General features: G+C 43.6%; 1 long non-coding RNA gene across 1 annotated transcript in view; it reads right to left on the reverse strand.

Moving 5' to 3' along the window:
* Positions 1-5126: 5126 nt before the first annotated feature.
* Positions 5127-23706, reverse strand: part of LOC142876837 (uncharacterized) — a 174250-nt gene continuing 155670 nt past the window's right edge. Inside the window, exons 2-5 of the long non-coding RNA XR_012923653.1 lie at positions 16812-17103; positions 15978-16110; positions 15209-15392; positions 5127-6160 (exon numbers count right to left, since the gene is read on the reverse strand). This is a non-coding gene — a long non-coding RNA (uncharacterized LOC142876837). The remainder of the gene's footprint in view (positions 6161-15208; positions 15393-15977; positions 16111-16811; positions 17104-23706) is intronic.

Here is a 23706-nt window from a genome sequence, read left to right on the forward strand (position 1 = left end):
TGTCAGATCATCTACGTGTCCAGGTCGCTGCAGTGTCCTCCCTGTTAGGACCGCTGCATCTCATGAGCATGGAGACAGCGTCCTGCCACTCCCCACGGCTCTCTTGTGGCACACCCAGTGCAGTTATCTCCCATCTGTCGGCCCGGCCACCCCTTCAGCCGTGTCTAGCCCGCACGCAGTTCCATGCCATCTGAGGTCTGACCTCTCCACAGACACTACTGGCAAATTGCGCACAGGTTATCTCTGCTGTTGAATCCCCCCAAACTTTTCTAGGATTTCTGTCCTCCTTTCCTCTAGAGTTTCTCCCTGGAAACCTGGAGACAGGGCAGCCCTCCCTGGGGCACGCATCCCTGTTCAATGCTCTTGCTTCTCCTCCGGGCCATCCAGTTTGCCTAAATTAGCTGTATTCTAATTATTAATATCTTTATCACACCCCCTCTCCACCCTACCCGCCACCAAGGATTTTGCTACTCCAAAGACTAAACTTCTAAAATTCAAAAAAACTTTTTTCCTTCAAAGAAGACATAAAAATGGCCAATAAGCACAGGAAAGATGTTCAACATCACTGGTCGTTAGGGAAACGCACATCAAAACCATCTCATGAGATAGTAGTTCACACGCATTAGGAAGGCTAGCATCAAAAACAACAATAAAAATGAAACAAAGCAAAAACAGAAAATAAGCTGGCGATAATGTGCAGAAATTGGAACATTTGTGCATCTCTGGTGGAAATGTAAAATGGCACAGCTACTGTGAGAAATGGTATGATGAGTCCTTAAAAAATCAAAAACAATATTACCATATGGTCCAGCAATTTAACTTCTTGGAATATCCCCCAAAAAAGTAAAAGCAGGGACTTGAACAGATATTTGTACACCATGTTTACAACAGCATTATTCATAATACCCAAAAGGTAGAAACAACCCAAATGTCCATTGACTGATGAATGGATAAACAGAATGTGGTATATACATATGGGAGATTTATTTAGCTTTAAAAAGGGAGGAAATTTTGACATATGGTACAACATGGTTGAATCTTGAAAACATTATGCAAAGTGAAATAAGTCAGACATAAAAGAACAAATATTGAATGATTCTATTTATATAAAGTACCTAAAGTGGTCAAATCCGTAAAATAGAAAGTAGAATGGCGGCTGCCAGAAGGAAAGAGAACGGGGAGTTAATCTTTAATGGTTACCGAGTTTCCGCTTGGGAAGATGAGAAAGTCCTGGAGCTGGCTGGTGGTGATGGTTGCACAACAATGTGAATGTACCTAATGCAACAGAACTGTAAACTTAAAAGTGGGTAAAGGTAAATTTTATATTATGTATATTTTGCCACAATTTTAAAAACCTTTTTTCTTCTTTTCTTTCGCAGCCAACCTTACTTCACAGTCTACGTTGAATGAGGGAAGGGTAAAAGTGAAATTGCTAAAACAAAAAACAAAAAACATATAGTAAATATATGAAAAATCAGTTAATAAATGAAAATATTATCCCATCTCAGGCTTACCACATAGCTCTCTTTTTTCATCTTTTCCTCAGAAAAGCACAATCATTACCAGAATGTAGAATCAAATTGTCAAAAGAGACTTAGCAGGATCAATTCATTGAAAGCTTACTGTATCTTTACTCCACCTTTCCAGTCTAAATTTGGATTCCTGGCCAAATCAATCTCTCTTTCTCTCTCTCTGCCCCACCTCCCTCTTTCTCCCCTTTAAGATTTACCTAATTAGAGACAACCAATAGTGGTCACCACTTTTCCAGTTTTTGAGTACATCATTAGTGGAGTAATATACACAGGTTCCACATAGTTTAACAAATGGTGTTGAGACAATTAGTTTTCAAAAATGAGTTTGACCCATTATACATCTTGCACTAAAATAAGTTCCAGATAAATCAAAGATTATTTTTAATGATTCACAAATGTTGTAGAAGAAACATGAGGAAATTAGTTTTTATGTAATCTTGCTATGGGACAGACTCTCCAAGTATGACATACAATTCAGAAGCCAGAAAAGAAAACTTTGATATATTTAAACTCATCAAAACATTTTAAAAATTCTTTACAGAAAAAAAAATCTTAAACAAAGTCAAAAAGGAAATGAACTGGGAAAGCATTCTTGCCTTACATATTGCAATCAAAAGGCAACTTCCTTCATATATAAAGTGTTTCAACAATACTGTCAACAAAAAGACTCAGTAGTAAAATGGGCAAATGAGAGAGCCAGTTTAAAGACAGGGAAAAACTAATGGCTCTTAAATGTACAAAAATGTACTCCACATCCTCATAATAAAAGAAGTACAAATGAAAACTATGTATGAGATTGGCAAAAGACAAAAATTTGGATAAAACATTGGCTTGTTGAGAAGGTGGGGAAATAATCACTTCCAAAGGTTGTTGGAGGGAAGTGAATTAATACAACTTTATTGATCAAAATTTTAAATGCATTCTCCTTTGACCCAGCAATTCTGCTTCTGAAAATTTACCCCAAAGATACAGATCACAAAAAGAGAAATAACCTACACACAAATACACAAACAACCTGTCCTCCACAGATAGGAGACTGGTTAAATTTTGATATACCTGTAAAATGGAATACTACTATACAACCATAAAAGAAATGAGACAACTCCATACATACTAATAAGAAACTGTCTCCAAGATGTATTGTACAGTGAGAAAACATGCAGAATAATCTATATAGTATGGGGCCATTTGTACAAATAATAACAAAAAAATGTATAAATGTATATAGTTGCATTGGCATATACTATATCTCAAAGAATATATAAAATCCTGGTTGCCTCTGGGACTCAGGGGCAGAAGAGAGTTTTAGTATTCATGGAATGCTTTGGTACCTTTAAATCTTGTATCTGTATTATCTATTAAATAGTAACATCAACGCCAAGTCCAGCTCTACCAACATGGGCCCCTATCTGGGTCTCATGTCTGCCTGCAGCCACCTTGGCATCTGCTTGGGAGTCGAGTTTCCCACTCATGTTTCCAGCTATCTCTGTATCTAGCACCGGGACATCCTTTTCTTGCAAGCTCAGCTCAATGATTTTAACAAGAGGAGGCCAGAACTAGGCAGAACCCGCCTCCACCAAGACACTCCGAAGCCTGATGTGCTCACACACCAGAGGGTGAAGTCAAGATCTAGGGTTGGAGAGCCATCCAGCTGGGTTACTTTCAGCCAGTCACTTTCTCTCTGGCCTCAGTCTTTTTATTTGCAAAATTAGCTTATATTAGTTGATGTTCAAAGAGCTGTAACAGTTCTGGGATTCTATGAGTAACTTACCATGTTCCCAGTAAAGGCAATATAGAATCATGATTAAAGGCATGGCCTGTGGAACCAGGTTATCTGGGTTCAAATCCTAGCCCTGCTACTCATTAACTGTGTCCTTAGGCAAATTTTTAAACTTTTTGTCTTTTTGGTTTCCTCATCTGTAAAATGGAATGGTAATAGAACCTGTCTTATAAGGATATTGGGAGGATTAAATGGGTTACTATGTTTGAAAGACTGAGAAGAGAGCCTGGTATATATTAAGCTGCTGCTTTCTTCTTCTTCTTCCTCTTCCTCTTCCCTCCCTTCCCCTCCCCCTCCTTCTTCACATTCATTTTTGGATTCTGGGAAGTCTGGCCTGGGTAAACTGAATCACTCCTTTCTACCTGACATCACAGTAGATGGGTTCCACCTTCAAATGATGCATGAACAGAAAAGGATCTGCAGGTCTCAGGACATCCTACCTCTGCCAGTTTCAATCAATGTATAATTTTCAAACACTCACAGAGAAAATATGCAGCCTGGTCTTCACTCTAGAGTTGTGAACATTGAGGTTGGAAGGAGAAGCTTCTGATAGATGAAGCAACTAAAAAAAGAGGAAGGGAAATTTTTACTTATTAAGCCTTACTCTATATTAAATCTTTTGCAAAAATATTCTCATTTAACTGAGGGGGCAACATAAACCAGTACTATACTGATTCATAAACTGTATTAAGCAACCTGTAAAAACAGAAGAAATTCTGAGTCTAAACACCCAGAGAAACTGATCAGGGTGCTCGCAAACTCTCCTTAGGAATCAACAGGAACTACTTATTAAATATACATAGTCTCAGATATGTATATCCATTCCAGACCCACCGAATCTGAATCTCCAGGGGTGAGAGTCTCAGGAAGCTATATTTTTAACAGGGCTTCAGGCAATACTTCTCTCATGGGAGCAATTTCAGAAACCCTGGATTGGAGGACATCTTGAAGGGTTGAGAGGAGAGGGTCTATTCTACACATCTCAGAGTTTTTCACTTGCCTGTCACAAAACCAAGTGAGGCGTGAGCTAGGTAGGAGCCTGCAGCAGGCTCTGTGCTAGTTTCTCTAGTTACCCACCTGGGGGCACTGGGGACCTTGACCTAGGAGATTGTAGCCCCTGGTGCTGTTCTCCTTTGAACACTACTCAGGGAGGCCTGGGGTGTGTGTCCTGATCCACTGGCTCCGAACCCGAGCACAAGGACTACCTGGTTAGTTTTTTTTTTTTTTAATCTCTTTGAGCTGTGTTCTCACGCACTGTGACGTCAGCAGAACCCCAAGACTGAATTATAGCTTTGCATTCAATCAGGAATCATGAATTATTCTCCGTGTTATCCATCACTGCTTCCCCACTGCTCAGAAGACAGAGTGACAGCAATACACACAATGGGCAGGCACCTGAGGGGCTTTAAACCTATCAATAATAAGCATTGTTCTCAGAAAGATTTTGCTCTGTGGAAAAAGCAGAATGGAACGGCCTTTCCAATGACCGGCAGAGGCTTTGAAATTGTTTCCCATTAAATGTGCAAATTCTGAAGTCACAGAATTCAGTCACCACCTCGTGTATGTCCTAGAGATTTGGGTTTGGACTGAATCAAAAAAATATATCTGTTCATATTAAATACAAAATGATTATCAGATGGCCTGCTTCTCACATTTAACTGCATAACAAACACGAAAATTCCATCTACGTAAAATTATTGAGTTGGTGGCGAGTCTTGTGTATGCGTTTAATCAGAAAATTACAGTCAGAGTACTTGAAGGTTTTTTAATTGAAGTTTATCGAGAAGGCAGTAGGTATTTAGACACAAACACAAATGCGAAATACATCAATATTCGAGCCTATAATTGTCTATCATTGTTGCCTTGCGATTCTAGTGCCTTTAAATAAAAATGAGACATAATACATGCTTGAGCCATTTTAGACCTTAGAAATGTTTGATATAGATATTTTATTTTATTTTTCCTTTTAAACTTGATTGAGTTGTACAGTTAAACACAGAGAATATGTACTTGTTATTATATTGATGAATAGAGGCACTAGTAATTGGCATATAGTGCTTCCCCTGATATTATTAGCTACAAATTTCTAAGATTAGAATGATTGTAAAACATTCTTTTACCCAGATTGATTCTTTGCATAAATAATTATAGAGAAAACAAGCTCGTGACATAATGGCCTCCATAAGTGCAATCATAATAAAAGGAAATACTTACAAATCAAATACAGCAATGACCAACATTGCCTTTAAACTTGTTTTCTCAAATTTAGCCCACAGGGAAATGCAGTAGACTCGGCTGATAATTGTGGCATCTGATTGTATCACTGGATCCCATGGACCTGTTAGCTCACCGCATGGGCAAATGTGGGTTTAGGATTCTCAGATATGGGATTGGGATTGCTTTTTCTGTTTTGTAGTTCCTTAGGTGTGTTTCTACCACTTCTTTCTCTCTAGCGATCTTAAATATCTCGCCTTCTTTCTTACTTAAGAATCCCTGCCCATACCCGCCCAACATGAGGCCTGAAATAAGTCAGTGAAAATCGCAGCCATCTCCAAATGGCTGAATGTTTATCCTTGTGGAGGTTTCAGCACCCAGAGGTTTAGTGCATTTTTATGTGTTCACTGGACGTTGGGCAGAGTGTGGGCCAGGCCACTCTGCTCAGCATCTCTGAGATCAGCACCCTCACTGAGGTCAGCCCTTCCAACGACGCTGCACGAGGAATGGGTGGGGGCTATTTCAGAGGGCCATACTCGGCTCTCGACGGGCCAGGGCACAGCCAGCTTACTCTTGCTCGGGAACTCTGCTGGGCTCTTGACATCCATCATCTCATTTAAGCCTCATAAACCACCTGTGAAGGGGAAATTATTTCTTCGTTTAATAAATGAGGAAACTGAGGCATACAGTGGTTATGTAACTTGCTCAAGATTCAGATATAGACAACTAAAATGAGAAACAGAGGTCATTGCTTGGGCTAGAAATGACAGAGCTGGTATTTGAATACAAGATCATAGGCTTCCAAATACTCTCTGTAGTATGTGGTACCACCTTCTTTATGGATACATATGCTCTGTGTCTTCCTATAGTCTATACATTTAAAAGAATAGGGAATTGAGCATCTAATCCTTGGTAGCCTGGTGGTTTTCTAATCCTTCTCTTAGGGGAGAATCAGAATATTTTATTTATTTATATTAGGGATCTGGGCAGTGATCTTTTGTATATTTTCCTTGGCATCCAAGTTTTTACCCCTTATGTGTATATATTATCACATATATTTTGTTTATTACATTTTATTTGTTTGCACAATGTTTCTCACAACAAACACAAGTCTCTGCCTAGCAGTATAGCATAGTGGTTATGAGCATAAGGTCTCAAGAGAGACTGACTGGGTTCAACAGCAAGCTCCCCCATTTATTATTTGATCTTGGCCAAGTTGCTTAAATTCTTTAAGTCTCAGTATCTTGATCAGTAAAATGGGGGTAATGACAAGAGTAACTAACTGTGGATTCAATGAGAACTCATAGACAGTGCCTGGCACCTGGTGAGAACCTAAAAGCATTAGCCATTGTTTGCACACTCATCAGTCTTTCACTCAAGACTACACTAAGAAGGCTCAGTAACTGTGGGACCCCATTTTCTCCTTTCTTTCCAGTTAACTGGAAGACAATCAAGATCCTTAGATCTGGAGGCAGAACAAGGTCATCTCCTAGGATTAGGCCAAATAATGGAGTCACAATGAACTGGAAGAGGACAGATCATCTCAGTTCTACCGTCAGCCCTACCTACCATTGGTGACTTTGAGCAAGGCACTCTCCACATTTGGCCATACTGGCCCCTTCTCTCAAACAAGAGGAGATCAACCCACTCCTGAGGTTCCTGCCAGTGTTAACTTTCTGAGAATATCCAAGCAGTCATGAATGAGTCCTCACTTCTAAGAGCTTGGAATTTCAATGCCCCACCTGAACACCACCACCCAGCCCAGAAGCCAGAAACCCAGACCATTCCTGAACTTTGCACTTGAATGCCCAGAGCAGCTGCTAACACCCTCAAGCCGAGCAGAGCCCCACACCTCCTTAATCTGAAATCCTCATTAGTTCCAACTGCAGGCCATCTATTACCTTACACCCATAATGGGAGTTAATTTCTGTTGGGATCAGATGGTCTTCCCCCTGGAAATTTTTATTCATATTTCTTTCCTGTTTTGTGATTCTCAATCGGAGTTTTCTAATAACAGATCATTTCTTTTTGTCTAACTTTAATCTGGTCCTGCTTGACAAGCCCCATCCTTTTCATTGAAGGGTAAGACCACTTAAAGGAAGGCCAATAAGCCCTTGCGCTGCTCGGCGGGCTGGGGTGATTTGTCACCCGGTGCAGTGGTGGTCACACCAATGGATTTATCTCAAGGTAAATGGAGATGCTGAGACCCAGGACCTGGAGCTTTGATTAAGGCGCCCTTTTTGTAGTGTTGATAGATGTTGCTTGTGTTTATCTATTTGAAATGCCACTAAATCTGTGAATACAATGGAAAAAGAGAGTACTTTGCCGCTGAAAACATATTAGTGATTTATGTTTCAGTAAGAAGCACAATAAAGAGACAGAGGCTATTAAGAGCAGCTATTTTCATGAGAAATAGTTCTGCTTTAAAACATTATTAACCCCACCTTGATAAAGACTTACATGCATGCATAATCATGTTTACTTACCCCTTTAGTTTGGTGCAATATGCATTGGAAGCACACATTCTCCAAATATTCATAAGTTAGTCAGCAGAATATTTACAGCAAAAGACACCTCGGCCAGGACCGTTCTGCATGTAAATTTCCTTCTCTCGAGATAGGGACACATAATAAACTTATCCAGGAAGCTTTGGAGTTTATATGGACTTCATATTGCTCAAAGCACTCTCAAATCCTTCTCACCATCATTTGCAGTGCCGTCCCCACCCCCCCTCGCATTGTAGTAGAAATAACCAGTAGGGTGACACATAAAGATTATAATGCATGGATATAACTTATAACATGAATCAATGTCATCAAGACGCACCCATTTAAATGAATAGGGTCAGATGAGAGTGCTGTATCACCCTGACTTGTGTGACAGTTACAAATGCATCACCTCGTATGCATAATAGGAGTGTACAAACCAGAAGAGATTTGTAAACTTGGTTCATTTCAAGCAGAACTGACCCACAGGAATGGAAACAAGAGAAAAGGCAACTGGGTTGGAACTGTCTGGAAATAAGTGATCCTTGTTTGGCTGTTTCACAAAACCCTAACGAGGATTTCGTGTCTTCCAGCCCCACGAGGGAACTGAGAGCAGACCAAATCAGGCACGCTGGCTGGTTTTGCACCATGTTCACTTTCAAAAGTGTGCGGTGCTCGCACGGGGTAGGGGTGGGGATAACGTGGAGGGGAGGGTTTGAGGGGTGCAATTCTTACCAAGCCTGGAAAAACCAAAACCCAAACCCAGCGAGTTGGGCCTGTCAGAGTTAACCGTGTTCGCAGAGGGCAATTAAGGGTTTGGAAGGTTCTGTGCTGCGTGCTCTGATTTACTGCTGCGTTCCGGGGACGCCCCTTCCGCGGGCTGCACGCCGAGGGGACGGCGACAGTGGCGCTCGGTCCCGGGCTTGGCACGGCGGCGGCGCACCGGGTGGCGAGCGCGGCGCTTCGCCGAGGCCACACCTGCACCTCATTTGCTTCCGAGCAGCGGCATGACCCGCCTGCTGATGGGGCGCCTTCCCTTTCATCCTCGGGATTATGACAAGTTATTAATTGCCACCATTAGCCGCAGCAGCCTGCCCGAGATCTCTGCTGCTCTCTGGAGGTGAGGAGCCGCGCATCCGAATGCCGAGGGAGAGGCGCACGGCGGCGCGGGGCAGGCCGAGCAACAATCTGCCCAAAAGGGATTGTGAGACGGTGAATAATTTATTAGAAAACATTTTTCTTTGTCCTTCCCACAGACCCACAAATCCTCCCCAAGCGCTCTTTACCAGCCTTGCAGATAATGTACTTACACATCTCAGAGCCTGCTAAATAGACTGAAGAGGCCGCGGGGTTCACCCTCCACTCTGGCTGCGGGGCCCGCGCACGCCGGCCGCCGCCTCTGCCGGGGCCTGCTGGTGGCCGCGAGGCGATCGGGCGGCTTTGCAGGGGCAGACGGGACAATCCGCTGCCATGGCTGCCCGGCCTCCTTCCCGGGCTCCCCATGCAGAGCCCGCACACCTGCGCGCAGGCTTTGCACTGGCGCGGAACCCCACAATTTCATTCCACCCTGCAAGTATGTATTGACTGAGTTTCAACTAGGGTAGGGAGCTACTCCGTCCCCCCTCTGGACACCTTCTGGACAGAGGCAAGGCCACAGCTTATTCACAGCCACACGTGCACCCCTCGGACAGAATAGGGAGCCTGCTCCGGTGGGGACCTAAGGAGGAAAGACTCCGGCCTTGACCTCAGCGAGCTGGACGTCAAATAGGGGATACATTTATGGAGACAATTACAAGATGGAGCCCCAGAAAGCCGGGTGCTGGGTGCTGCGGTGGCACAAAGGAGAAAGCGGTTAATGCAGGGATCAAGCAGAGCATTACGGAGCAGGGGACATCAGGACTGGAGCTGGTGGAGGTCCAATCTCCTCCTGCCCTCTCCAACAATGGAGCACACATTTTGCCAGCATTTTCACCAGCCTTTTCACAAAGCAGCATCAGCTGAGATGACATTCCCAGTAACACTGAAATTCCAAGATTTGTTTATTTCCTCTGCTCAGGACTCCGAATCAGAATTCTCTTTAGGTCGTCAGTTAATGGAGATGCGTCCATTTACGTGGACAGTTCAGAGGCAGCTCAATGGCTGAACGCAGAGTCCTTGTTTGCAGTGAAGGGCTGGGAAGGTGGAGAGACAGGGGCTGGGGACAGTGAGGCTCCACCGGGACAAAGACAGAGGCTGTACCAGCAATGCTGCAGGGGTTCAGCCCACAGGAACTAGGACACCCCTGGGGGCATGGCGAGGTGGTGACGAATGAGGACATTTCTCTACTCCATAGCCAGAGTCATTTTTCCAGGGTTACGCACATCACTGGGTCACTTCCCTGCCCAGAAACCTTCTGTGGCCCATGCTGCCTTCAGGATAAATATATGGATGTTTGTGATTGAACCTCCACCTGCCTCTCTAGTCTTGTTTATTTCCCTCCTCCCTCCTCATCCCCAAACACAAGGCCGTTTGGGTACATCCACCAATATGTGCACACCACACCCTCAGCATACATACACTCTAGCCAGACTGACCTATTAGGGCGAATCTTATGAAAAACTGCCAGTTTTGTAGGTCAAAACCAGTTAAATATCTGTGATTTCATATTAGTCAACTGCAGATAACATACTTGTCAGCTTTGGGTCTTCATCTTGCCCTTCTCCCTACTCAGAGCACCTTTCTTTGCCTGCCAAACCCATACTCATCCTTCAAGACTCAGTGTTTTTAGATACTCCTCCTAGCGAAGCCCTCTTAGACATACTACCTTCCCCTCTTCCCACCCAGGGCTTAGACTTGATGACACCCTTCTGTATCACCAATGCACCCTTCACCTACACTCTTTCTGATACTCACTGTATATTGTAATAGTTCCTTTACCTCTTACCCTCTGTAGTCCATGTGCTCCTTGAGGGCCCATAGGGTCTTATTTGAATGTGTATTCCTAAGACCTTACCCAGTGCTGGCATATTGTAGGTTCTTGATAAAAGTTTGATGGCTGAATAAATGAGATGAATGAGTGAGAAGATGGATGCACAGAGTAACAGGGGAAGGGAAAGGAATTACAGACAGGGGAGCTGGGGCTAAGAGTTGAAAAAGATTTATACGGTAGCCAAGAAGGAAGGAGTTTTCATCATATCAGGAGGAGCTTAGGCAAGATGTTGGGAAGTTCTTCAGGGATTTTATGAGATTCTGTACTGACCAATGAGGCTCTCAGTCTCTGCTATTTTAAAAAACAACTATTTTTCCCTAAAATATATTTTCCTGGCATCGAGGCATAAATATTTATTGAGTTAAAAAGCTCTGACATGGGGGGATGGGGGACAAGGGCATTATATGTAATCTAAACATTTTTATCCCTATAATATACTAAAATAAAAAAGTAAAAATAAAAAAATAAAAAGTGAATAAAGGAAAGAATATTTGAGATGAGTTGTACCTAAAGGTAAAGCAATTAACTAATACGAATAGTCTTTTTTTTTTTACTATTTAGTCTGAGTTTACATTATCTTATTTAATTCCCACAACTGTGAAAATTTGAAAATGAGGAAACTAACACTCACAGAATTGAAGTGTCCAAATCAGGATCACACAGCTGATAAGAGAGATTCAAACCCAGGTCTCTGTCCCCACAAAGCCTGTGTTCATGCCAACGATGCTCCTACAGGCTCTCCAATCACACAGATCTTCACGAGTTGGAGAAATTGTCTTATCTTCTCAGAGATTTCAAAATAACACAGTTTAGAATCAAAGCCAATGGTATGTGATATGAATATCTTCTAAGTCAAGATTTCCATCATGCCATGGTCTTTTCCTCTTTAAACTCCTAGAGCCTCTTAAAATGATGCTCTGAGACATTTGTTTGTAAGGCTTTGGTGGATTCCTTCATTCAAGAATTCTTTATTTAGTAAGCACCTACTGTGTGCCACGTCTCACACTGAGCTCTGGGGATGCAGTGGTGAATAGATGTGCTCCCTGCCACCTGGAGCACTGCTCATATTCTGAAGAGACAGTATCAAGCCTGCAGGTGCCAGATGGGTGTCTTAACTGAGAATGAATCAAGCAAAGGTGAGATAACAAGACCCACTGCTTCTATGTTTTGAGCTTGAACGTGCTTTAACAACAAGCATAATGTGTGTTCTGGTCCTCTTCGTATTAATGACGGCCCCAGTCTTATGGGTAAATAGCATGTCAAATATGGGAGCAAACACACACAGAAGACCAATGTGTCAGAAAGGGATATAATCCTGAAGACCTAGTAATCCATTTATTTATTTGACCTAAACATTTTGAGCACATACATGAGTCAGGCCCCAAGGCTGGGGCAGCCACCTCACACCTACCAGTGCCTGCGCTGTAGGGGCTCACAGACCAGTGTGGGAGATGCTCTAGTGTGTAAGTGATTATGTGTTATCAGTCACTAACTGAGGGAGTTATCAGGTGTTCCAGAAGAAGGGAGGAAGCAGCAAGTGCAGGCTTGAGAGGGTACAGGAGAACATGCAGATGAGAAAGGGTCTCCTCAAGGCAGCACTGTGCTAGCTGGGTCTTGAAGGATGAGCGGGCCTCACATGGGGGAAGGAGTGTAAACGAGCCTCCCCATGGGGAAAGGAAGATGAAAAAAGGGCAAGTGCTCAGGGACTAGATGCTAAAGGATGACTATTGGCTAACTACAATCATTCATTCATCCATATATCCATTCATTCAGAAAACATTGAAGGCTACCCTGCTGTTAGGGACTGAATGTGTGTGCCCCTCCCCAAGTCATATGTTGAAGCCCTAACCCCCACTATGGCTGTATTTGGAGCAAGGAAATAATTAAGGTTAAATGAAATCGTAAAGATGGGGCCATGATCTGACAGGATTAGTGTCTAAAAGGACATTTGAAAAGAAGAGCCACCAGAGTGCTCACTCTCTTTGTGTGCGTGCACTGAGAAGAGGCCATGTGAGGACATACTAAGAAGATGGCCATCTGCAAACCAGGAAGAGAGCCCTCACCCAAAACCAACCATGTTGGTACCTTGATCTTGAACTTCAAGCTGCTAGAACTGTGAGAAAATGAATTTGTGCGGTTGAAGCCACATAGTCTCTGGTGTTCTGTTAGGGCAGCCCAAGCCACTAATATACACGCTCCTAGCATTGTACCAGGCATGGGGTTCAAAGATAAACAAGACCACTCACTGCCTCAAGAGCTCGTGGCTTTGTGAGAGACACTGATCAACAGACAAAAAATGACTAAAGTAAAAATGCTGGTAGACTAGGTGATCACCTGCTTGAAATAATCATGATTTATTAAGTGAATAATTTCATCTGTTCTTAGTTAAGCATATTGAATATGATTAAAGGATTTGATATGGGAGCCATTAATGCTGTTTACCAATATTTCAATTTCTTCTTATTCATAGCAAACTCCCCACATACTTGAAGTTATCTGGGACTATGTGATTTGCTTAAAAAAATGAATTGCAAACAGAAGTGACACTTGTCACTTGCAGGCAGAAACCTTTAAGAACCAGTGACCGATTTGCTAAGTTCCCTTCTCCTACGTGGCAACCATCAACATTCCAGGTGAGGAAGGCTCCATCAGCCCGTACCTCTGAGTGAGAAGATCGGAGCAGAAGACCTGAGGTGAACAGGCAGCACGAGTGAGAAATGAATTTTTAGTGTTTTAAGCTACTGAGATGTAGGGTTTATTTGTTATTGAAGCACAATACAGTCTAACATGACTAATGTAAGTAAAGAACAAGATGTTACTCATGTTCTGATCCTAGTAGACATTTTGCAATATTAGTTTTGGCACTTGCCACCCTAAGAGTGACCTACTGCAAGGAGGTCAAGAGACTGGACTTCTAGTTTTTGCTCTGCCTGGGTGTTGCATTTATTCACCAGCAGGTTGTAAAATACATTAATGGATTTCCTTACAAGCAATAAGCAGTTAGGATTTTACTTCCTCGTCTACCTTTTCAGTGTTACATCCTTCATCCTTCATATAAAATCTGTTAGCAAAGAGGCTCCTGTGTGAAGCTTTGTCCTTTAGAGACTCAAATCACTGAAGGGTATGGCTTTCCAATCTTCCGGAGGATTTTGCCCTTTTATGTCCTTTTCACAGGCCCAAGAACAGAGGGCTCTGAAATCAAGCATCCAGCTTTAAATCCAGGATGCACTGCCCACTATACATGTGGCCTTGGATAAGTTACTTAATCTCTTTAAGCCTTAGTTTTCTTATTTGTAAAATGCAAATAACAATAGTACCTCCCCCATGGGGATGTTTTTTAAATTAAATGAGATAATGCACATAGAGTTCAATACATTGTAATTATGATTATTGTTGGTGTTATCGTTATTGTTTCATCGGGATAGTTTTAAAATCAAATGTCAAAAGCCCTCATCACAAAAGCCATGACTATTCTTAGAAAGTTTACCAAAGGATGAGCTAGGAGACAGGAATTTGGAGTAATGATCTTCCAGCTCATACCCAGATTTGAGAGTCCCCAGTACCCAGAGCTTCCTAAGGGAGACCAAAACATCTCAGAAAGGTTCTACTCCAACGGGAGTCCTGCCAAGAGAGGCCCCAAGTGAAAGCAGGTGTGGACGCAGGGTGTGCGGCTTCCACGAGTCCTGGGAACTATTCTCCTTGCACGGCTCCTCTGTTGGATATTTAGCAACTCACTCTTTCAAGAAAGATTATCTCCTTTTTGAAAGTAACCTGACCACCTGTCAAGACCGGACTTGTGAGAGGAATTGAGAGGCTAACCCTGGGCAGTCTGGCCAGACTCTCATTTGGGTAATTGCACTGGCAGCGGCCACTTCACTCCACATCAACTTGGCCTGCGGTCCCAGCCCTCTTCTGAGACTCTGATGATGTGTGAGAAAGAGCTTCTGGGATCCGCCCAAGACAGCCAAAGAAATAGGAAGCGCGATTGACACAGAACCTCTGTGATGACCACTGTGATTATGGAAATGATTTTCTATTTGAGGAAAAGTGCCAACCACCAAGAAAAGAAGAAAAATGGAAAGAGTACTAAACATTCTGCCCTGATTCCCTGCTGTCACTAACATAGAATATTCTTGAACACTGGGCTTTTAAAAAAATGATTTGATAACCTTCTGAAGGTGTGTACCAAGTGCCAGATCGTGTGCTGTGGACCAGTGAAAGGCCTTACCTTTCTCTACAAGGAGCCTGTAGTCTTTTATTCATTCAACAATCCATTCTGTTAACACCTTTACCGACACCATGACCTGCCAGGCACTGTTGTGCTGGGTGTACAGTGTCGAACAAAACAGAAAGCTCTCTGCCTTTATGGACTGCTGTAAGGGGGTCCACACCACTCCATTCTAGTGTCAGAGCTAGAAACAATAAGCACAAAGAAGTACGTAATAATGCATTGTCTATATGTCATCCATGGAAAACAACAGGGAGCATAACAGACGTGTGGTAGGGTTGGGGAGCAACATAGAAACAGACAAGTGCTGGCAGTGCGCTGGGAGAGGGACACGTACAAAGGGCTTGCAGAGCACAAGCTCGGTGTGCTTACACATCCTGACTGCAGGCTGACTGTGTGTGGCAAACCCAGGTGCTCAGGGATGATATAAATCAACATACACACATCGTAAAAGCATTTTCTCAGCATACAAACCGTTAGGGATCTAAAAATCTGACTTAGGGAAAATTATATTTTTTTGTGTGTTTCTGTAACTGTATACATATGTGCATTGTTTTATAGAGCATTTCTTCTACAAATATTAAACTATTTTATAGCATGATACTTATCATTGAAGCAAACAATGAACACATCTAGCTTCTTCCTGCAAGCTTTCTCTGACTGCTCCACGCCACCCACCTCTGCCCTGCTGTGTAGTCTTCTGTGATTCTTTTCTATATTCCATAATTCCCCATGCATGCCTTTAGTATATTAATAGCAATTTTCATACCTCGGTAATCACCGATTTGCTTTGATTGTCTCGTCTTCTAGACTGTGAACATCTTGAAGGCAGAGGCGATCTTAGTTGTCTCTATATACCTGGGGCTCAGCTGTCTTAGTTTGGGGCTCCCCGGCAGCAGGCCCTAAGAAAAGCGTGCAAGTGCAAGTAGTTTATGTAGAAGATGATCATAGGGAAACTGAGGCGGCGAGTGGGGAGGGGAATAAGGGAGGCGATACAACTCATAAGGAGTGTGTTATCAAGTATTACCCAGGTCCCACTGGAGAGCTCTGGGAAGCCACACGGAATATGCCCCAGCATTGTCCCACTGATGGGCGAGGGAGCTGAGCTACTTGTCCACCAACTCCCCGTCTGTTATTGCTTTGAGGGCTGCGCCCAGGGCCATGAACCCTCCAGCATTTCTGGCTTGTTCTCCCCCCAGGCCAAGCATGCGCCTGTGACCTGAAAAATCCCCCAGGCAGAGTCTCTGGACATGAGTGCCAAGGGACACGGGTGGGGTATCAACCAGCATCTGCACGGCAGCTCCGTGGGCTTCGGGGGCTCAACATAACAACAGCCAAGCAGCACACATTGTTAAGGAATACCATTCAGTGCGGCCTCCATGGGCACACCTCACGTCGCTGACACGCTGTCAAGCAAGTGGGAAGTATTGGGTCCGGATGGACACAGCCTGAGGACATTTGCAGGGGATGTTTGTTTCTGCAGCAGCCACGGATAGAATGACCATGAAGAGCAGAGTGTTGTTTTAACCCCTCCTCTCCCTTGACCAGTTCACATGTAACCGAATCTCCCCTTCGTGGAGCGATTCCATCTGTGTTTTCTCACCTGCAGGTGCTGGGGCTCAATTACCTCGCTTGCTGGTTTGTTGTTGCTTTCTGGAAGGACGTAAATTATAGCAGATGCTGCTTATGAAAGATATTTAGTGGCAACGCAGCCAGCTTGTTTGTGAACTTGTGAGCACACAGTCAGATGAGGCCTCTTCATTTCACTCTCCAGAGAGAAGACGGCCAGCCTCCTTGGACCTCCCTCATATTCTTGTAAGTCTCTTTGGTGATTCTTCCTATTTACAAGTCATAGTGATGATATTAGTCCAGGACTTCATCTGCACTGGAGATTTCTGTGGGAATGTGTACATGAACAACCTCATTCAGGGCCTAAACCTATAAAATATTACTCAATATACCCTATGCCTTCAAGAAATAGGACTCCAGGAAAATAACACAGTAATTCCAGTGAGTCCAAGGTATTTGTGCCTGTTACTCTCCTTGTAGCAGTACAGTGTCGTAGGCAACAGTGCAGACTGCATGGACTCTGTGACTCCATTTCCTCATCTGTAAAATGGGATGATAATGATTGCCGTCTTATAAGGTTGTAATGAGGATTGAGTTAATACACGTAGAGCTCTTTGAACAATGCCGAGCTCTTTAAATAGTTCACAGCCCTATACTAAACGCCGAGTGACCAAAGAATGATTGATTCATTCAACAGATATTTTTGACTGCCAACTCCGTGCCAGTCACTGTGCCGGGTGTGGTAATACGACAGTGAACGAAATAAACCTGGCCCCGGCCCTGCGAGCGTTTGCATTGCACCTGGGGAACACAGGCTGCTATGATGGCCAAAGACCCCCAGGTGACAGGGTGGGGCCAGGGGAGGCTTCCTGGAACTGGAGACCGTGCCAAGACCTCACAGGCTGGCTGTAGCCCCAGGCAAAGGTGTGACAAGTTCTGAAGTGTGAGATGGCTTCACAGCGACAGAGGGGTTTGCAGTGGCTGTGGAGTGGAGGGCACAGAGCCTGGAGAGGAAGGCAAGGCGGTGGTCACCAGGGCGTCTTGGCCCTGTTACAGTGCAGCTCTGTCTCGGGGGAGCAGTCAGGTGCAGGGGGAGTAAACACCACATGCTAGGTCTCTACTACTCTATTGGCGCTTCTCCCACATGGCCTTACACTGCAATCCTTTGCACAAATCACAGCGTGAATTCCTTGAAGGCAGAAACAATGAGTCTTATATTTCTTTGAATCCCCTTAGCTACTGGCAGCCTTCTTGATAATTGGGCCCCCAACTAGCCATCTCTTAGCACCTTTTGCATAATCCGAATTCCAGTGTCATTCCCCATCAGCGGCTGAGGACTCCAACACCCCACCTTGCTCTTGTCAGACCTCCCCCCACTTGTACCCTGAGATCACAACCAAAGCTCTCCAGTGCTCTTCACCCAGGACAACTGCACTTGACCTCCCATCCTCCTGGACACCTGCTTGTGGCCACCCATCCTCCTGGACACCTGCTCCTGATCACCCATCCTCCCAAGACACCTGCTCCTGGCCTCCCATCCTCCTGGACACCTGCTCCTCATCTCCCATCTTCCTGGGCACCTGATTCTGACCACCTAGCCTCCTAGGACACCCGCTCCTGATCTCTCTGCAGCAATATTGTTCTCACTTACCAGACCAGGGGTCCTCAAACTTTTTAAACAAGATGCCAGTTCACTGTCCCTCAGATCATCGGAGGGCCATTGGAGAGCGCGGCGCACATTCCACACATGCGCACTGTGGGCCCAGGACGAGTCGGCTGCTAAGCAGGACAGGCAGCGGGTGGCAAAAATACCCGGCGGGCCAGATAAATGTCCTCGGTGGGCCATAGTTTGAGGACGCCTGTACTAGACCATCTCTTTCACCCCAATTTGAGTGGCTTATCTAGCCCAGCTGCTGTAATTTTTTACTCTCCAGACACAGCACAGTAGAACAGCAATGGCTTTGGAGTCACCCAGATACGAACCTGAATCCCACCTCATAGATGTGAGGTCTTAAGCAAAATACTTAATCTTTCTCAACTTCATTTCTCTCATCTGTAAAATGGGGCTCATAATACTTACCTGCAGGGCTGCTGTTGTGAGGATTAAAGAATAGTCATATAACTAAGATTGTGGTCAAATATCAGCATTCACCTCCCTGCCAATAGATACAGTGTGCACAGTCTCCACGTGCCAAGCTCTGCCCGTACACACTTTGTTTTTGTGGTAACTGATTCATTTCCCAGAAATCTTGTGAAATAGTCAACTAGGGTCAATGAAAGATAATTTCTTGGCACAAAGTGCTTCCTTTTCAAGACCATCCTGCATGCAAGTTATTCTTAGCTGCTGAGACGTTCTTCAAACTTACCTGTAGGTAGTAATTCCAGACCTAGGAGACAGATCAGCAGTGATAACAAAAAGAGAACGAGTGATTCTGAAGTTGTTTTTCTCTAGAGTAACATGTGTACAGCATCCAGAACAATTAGACCCTGATTGCCAGGCCAAATTTCCATCAAGGCACTGATGAGTTATAAACCCCCGGAGCTTTGCTCAAGTCACCGATGGAAACAGCAGCAGCATCCAAGCCCTCTGATGGAATCACAACCTCATAATTAGTCTGAGTCTATTCATTATCATGGGCCTGGGTGTGCGCAGAGGAGGGAAAAAGAGTGAGGGACAAGGAGACAAATTAAAAGGCATAAACTGAGAAAGGAAGGGAAACTAAAACCACTTAAAACTCACAAATATAATTACAGGATCTTCTTAACCACCAATGTTTGGGCAACCCAAACTGATTTCAGGGAGACTTAATGAATATAGGCACTGGTTGTAGGGCCACCTTAGGAAGAGCTGGGAAGCGAATCATGTCTGTCTTTCTGCCCTTTTCCCAACTCTCTGCTGTTTCTGTGTGCTCATTACGTGGGCACCTAAGAGTGAGGGCGAGAAGGAAGGCATAGCCGAATGGAAGGAAGAGAGGAGACTAATAATTCACGGAGCACCGTCTACAGTGTGTGCCCGGTGCTCTGCCAGCTGCTTCCCATCGTCAGCATGGTGTCAGGAACGTGTGTGTTGGCAGCAGATAGACCTGGTTCGGAGTCGGCCCTGGCTGACTTGGGCAAATGGCCTCAGTTTCCTTACATGTAAAATCACATTGACGTTATTGGGAGCAAGTAATAAGACAGCATCTATGAAGCCCTTGATATATAAAGGAGCTAGTCAGTAGTCACTTAAGATCATTTCATTTTTCTCCATAGAAGGGTAAAATGGGGTTATTATCCCTGTTTTGTGGATAAAGACACTGGCAGTTGAGGGCATTGAGTGGACCATGAGCTCCAGGAAGGTAAAGACCATGCCACATTGGTCACTGCTACACCAAGCACGTAGGCAGTTAGGCACATGGAAGGCTTCAGCAAGTGTCTCTGGTGGAGGAGTAATTCAAGTTTCGCCTGCCTGGGTCCAAGGCCAGTGTCCTTTCCAGGGCCATGTTGCTGGCCCCTGTCTCTGCAGGCAGGTGTAGAGTAGTGGCTAAAAACATAGGCATAAGGGCCAAACAGCCAGGGTTCAAGTCCTAAGTTCTATAACTGCTTTGTGAGCCAAGTATTTAAATATTTCTGGTACTCTTTGTGTCCCTCCCACCCCCGACAGGGTCCCTGAGACTTTTTGATATTCCAGAGCATCCTAAGGGAGCTGAGGGGAAAGTATTATTTCGGGGCCAGAGCTTTAAAGAACAGACTCATCCCCAGAGGCCAGTATAATGGTGACAGAAAAGAAAAACCTCAGGGACAGAGTTAGGATGGTGTGTCTGAGGCTTGTTTTATTAGACAGAAACAGAAAGAACAAAAGAAGGAATTTGGAGGAAGCTAATAATTATTGAGCGACTATTGTACACTCATTATGCTTGGTCTTTTGTATATGGTGTCTCATTTAATCCCCGTAAAAGTCTTATAAGGACGATTCCCATTTTACAGATGAGAAAACCAAGGGCCAGAAAGGTTCATTAAGCACCTTGGCCAGTTTAACCCATCATGTTATTTGGCAAAACAAAGCTTGTTTCTGGGTTGGTTTGTCTCCAAAGCCTGTGCTCTCTCCGCAAGTACATCTGCCTTGCTTTAAGATAAAAGAAAATAAAAAAAGATTTGTCAGGCTCTTAGGTTTATCAAAAAGTTTCATCTTCTATAGAGTATCCACTGGGAAGTGATTTATCTTTGTTTGGAAACAACACCCACACCCACACTTTGTTCTTTCTTCACCTGACCTCTTTTTAATGCCACACACCTATCAACGTAATGTGGAGTCTGCAGGACCCTGGTGCCTGCAATTTTATCCCATGGTCAGGCTACAAATTTGTGGCTACTTTTAAAAATAATGATTTGTGCTCAACACGAGTTTTTGTAGCAGATGGATAAGCATATTCTTTCTATCTTAAAGTATAATATTGATTCTGTTTCTTATAACACAAGAGAGAAGTAAGTGAGAAGTCAGAGTGCTGGCTTAAAAATTGAACCCTGTAAAGTTTACAGGCAATCTACAGCGAAGCTAAATCTAACAGCCGTGAAAGAAAAAATAGCACAATCACTTTACAGGGGTTTTCTGGGAAACTCTGGAATTCAAGTGTTCAAGTTCAGCTCGTGTCATAAAAGGAAGTTTATGATGGTTTTTCAATAGAGGTGGAAGATGGAGAAAAGAACACTTGTGTTAGTGAGCATCCTAAAGCCAAAACCTCATGGGGAAAGCTTACTAAGTGTGAAATGTTTGTTCCCCTAAACCATAAGGGGAACAAAATAGCTTATTAAGCCAGGCAGGCTTAGAAACATTATGCATTAATTCTTTCATTATTACAGCAAACCTTTCCTGGGTACCTTCGCTAGTGGCTAGGAGTATGTCCAGCTCAGGAGAAGCAAAGATAATTAAAGCATGTGCCCCGCCCTCAAAAATCTTATCCTCTGAGGAGTGAGACAAATATGTGAACAGTGATTATGGCACAAGTGCTATACTTGAGATTATATAAAAGCAAGAATAGCTAATATTCATTGGGTGCTTACGATAATGCCATACTTGGTGGTAAGCACTTTCTATGTTATTAACCCATTAGTACTCATAACAGCTCTATGGATTAAGTGTTATTAACACCATTTCACAGATAAGGATAGACAAAGTAAAGGACTTGCTCAAGGCGGGACAATGACCTAGGTTGAAAGGGCCATTAGAGCATATTGGAAGGATCACTAGCTCTGCCTGAGGGCAGAAAAGATGTATGTGACCTGGATTTTCTGCATGGAGAAGTGGAACAAGGAAGCATGTGTTCTAGGTGCAGGGAACAGTATGTGCCAAAGCAGGAAGGAGCTCTCGACCGTGGTGTATCCGGGGAGCCAAGAGATGCTGTGTAAGGAGCATAGGACTCGTGACGCACGGTCATCAGAGGTGAGACAGATTGCAAGGGGCTTCCTGAGTCATGATAAGGAGTTTGAGCAATAAGGGACCAAACAAGGAGTTTAAATAAGGGACTCAAGATAACTGTGCAGTTAACTTTAGCAGAGAGTGTACTACAGGGGAAAGCTTTGAAGTAGGGAAATTAGTTAGGAGGCTAAACCAATAATCCGGATGAGAGGTGGTGGCCTGAGTTGTTACGAGGATGCCAGGAGGGGAATTTGAAAGACTTATGAATATGCATTTACATTTCTGCAATTATATTTCTGCCTACTAAGTAGGAAGTAACAAAATACCAATCCTTGGATTGGTAGGCACTAAAAAACTTGTCCAATTACTTTATTGAATGAATCTGGTCTTGTGTTTATTTTTACCTAACAAATAGTAGTGCATATTTTTAAGGCCTCCTGTAATACCCAGTGCATAACAGATGCTCAAAATTATACACACACATAAACACACAATATCAAAGTGGCCTAATAATTTGGGAGCTATCCTGAACCTCAAAGCTAAAAGCCATTTATTTACAGAAGCACAATTTTTACTAATGAAGGTAATATCCTAATTTAGTTGTGCTCTAGTTTAAGGAACATGAGAGTAAATCTCTCCCTGGCATAAGACATTACACCTCACCCTCTCATCATGTTTAATAAATTACCTCTACCGTCCTCGTTTATTGACATGAAATTGGGCAATGGAGAACCCAAGCCATTTATCCAACACCAAACAGCAAGTTGATGTAGAAAAAGTATAATATATATCCATCTCGTGGCCCCCTCAAATGTTGCTTCTTCTTCCACTTGAAGAGAAAGTTAGAAAATTGTGGATAGAGAGGGAAAGCAAATTCTGCATAAAAGAAAACATTTTTAAGAAATACAAATGTGGCCTGATTTAATTTTCAATACATGTCTCCACCTTCGGCTTTGGAAAAAAGGTTAAAATGCAATTCTCCAAAACGAAGTTATTGGATAGAGGAATATTAACCTCTTCGCCCCTTGTACTTTGACTCGTTTTATCTCCTTTTCATTTTTGTTTGTGGGTCTATTCATTTTGGTGAGGCCAGGCACGTTGCTAGGTAACGGGCCCATCGCGGGCCAGCATGTTAGTTTGCCCGGGTGGCAGCCTTCCCTAGCGCTAGCTGCCGGCAATGCAGTCTCTCACAAAAAGCATTTATCACTGAGCAGGCACAGTAATGGCCACTCAGTGGAGGGGAAATTGAGCTGACCCGAAGGCCAAAGCTGTTAGGGAGACTGGTGGGAAGGGTAAGAGGGTCACAACACCCTTTTCCCACCCACTTAGTGGGCAGTAAGCAGGAGAACAGCCCAGCCACTGTTTTCACTAACATATCCTGAGGCTCTGCACCTGAAATAAATGTTTGCTTGACATTAACGATAAAAAAAAAAAAGAGGCAAAAAAATAAAATCGGTTTGTTCCAAGAACAATGAGCTGAACAATGAACAGTGTGATTTAAAGTTAGCCAAAGTTCCCTCCAGATTTGATTTGG

The sequence above is a fragment of the Microcebus murinus genome, chromosome 2 (assembly GCF_040939455.1).
Source record: "Microcebus murinus isolate Inina chromosome 2, M.murinus_Inina_mat1.0, whole genome shotgun sequence".
NCBI classification, from domain to species: Eukaryota; Metazoa; Chordata; class Mammalia; order Primates; family Cheirogaleidae; genus Microcebus; species Microcebus murinus.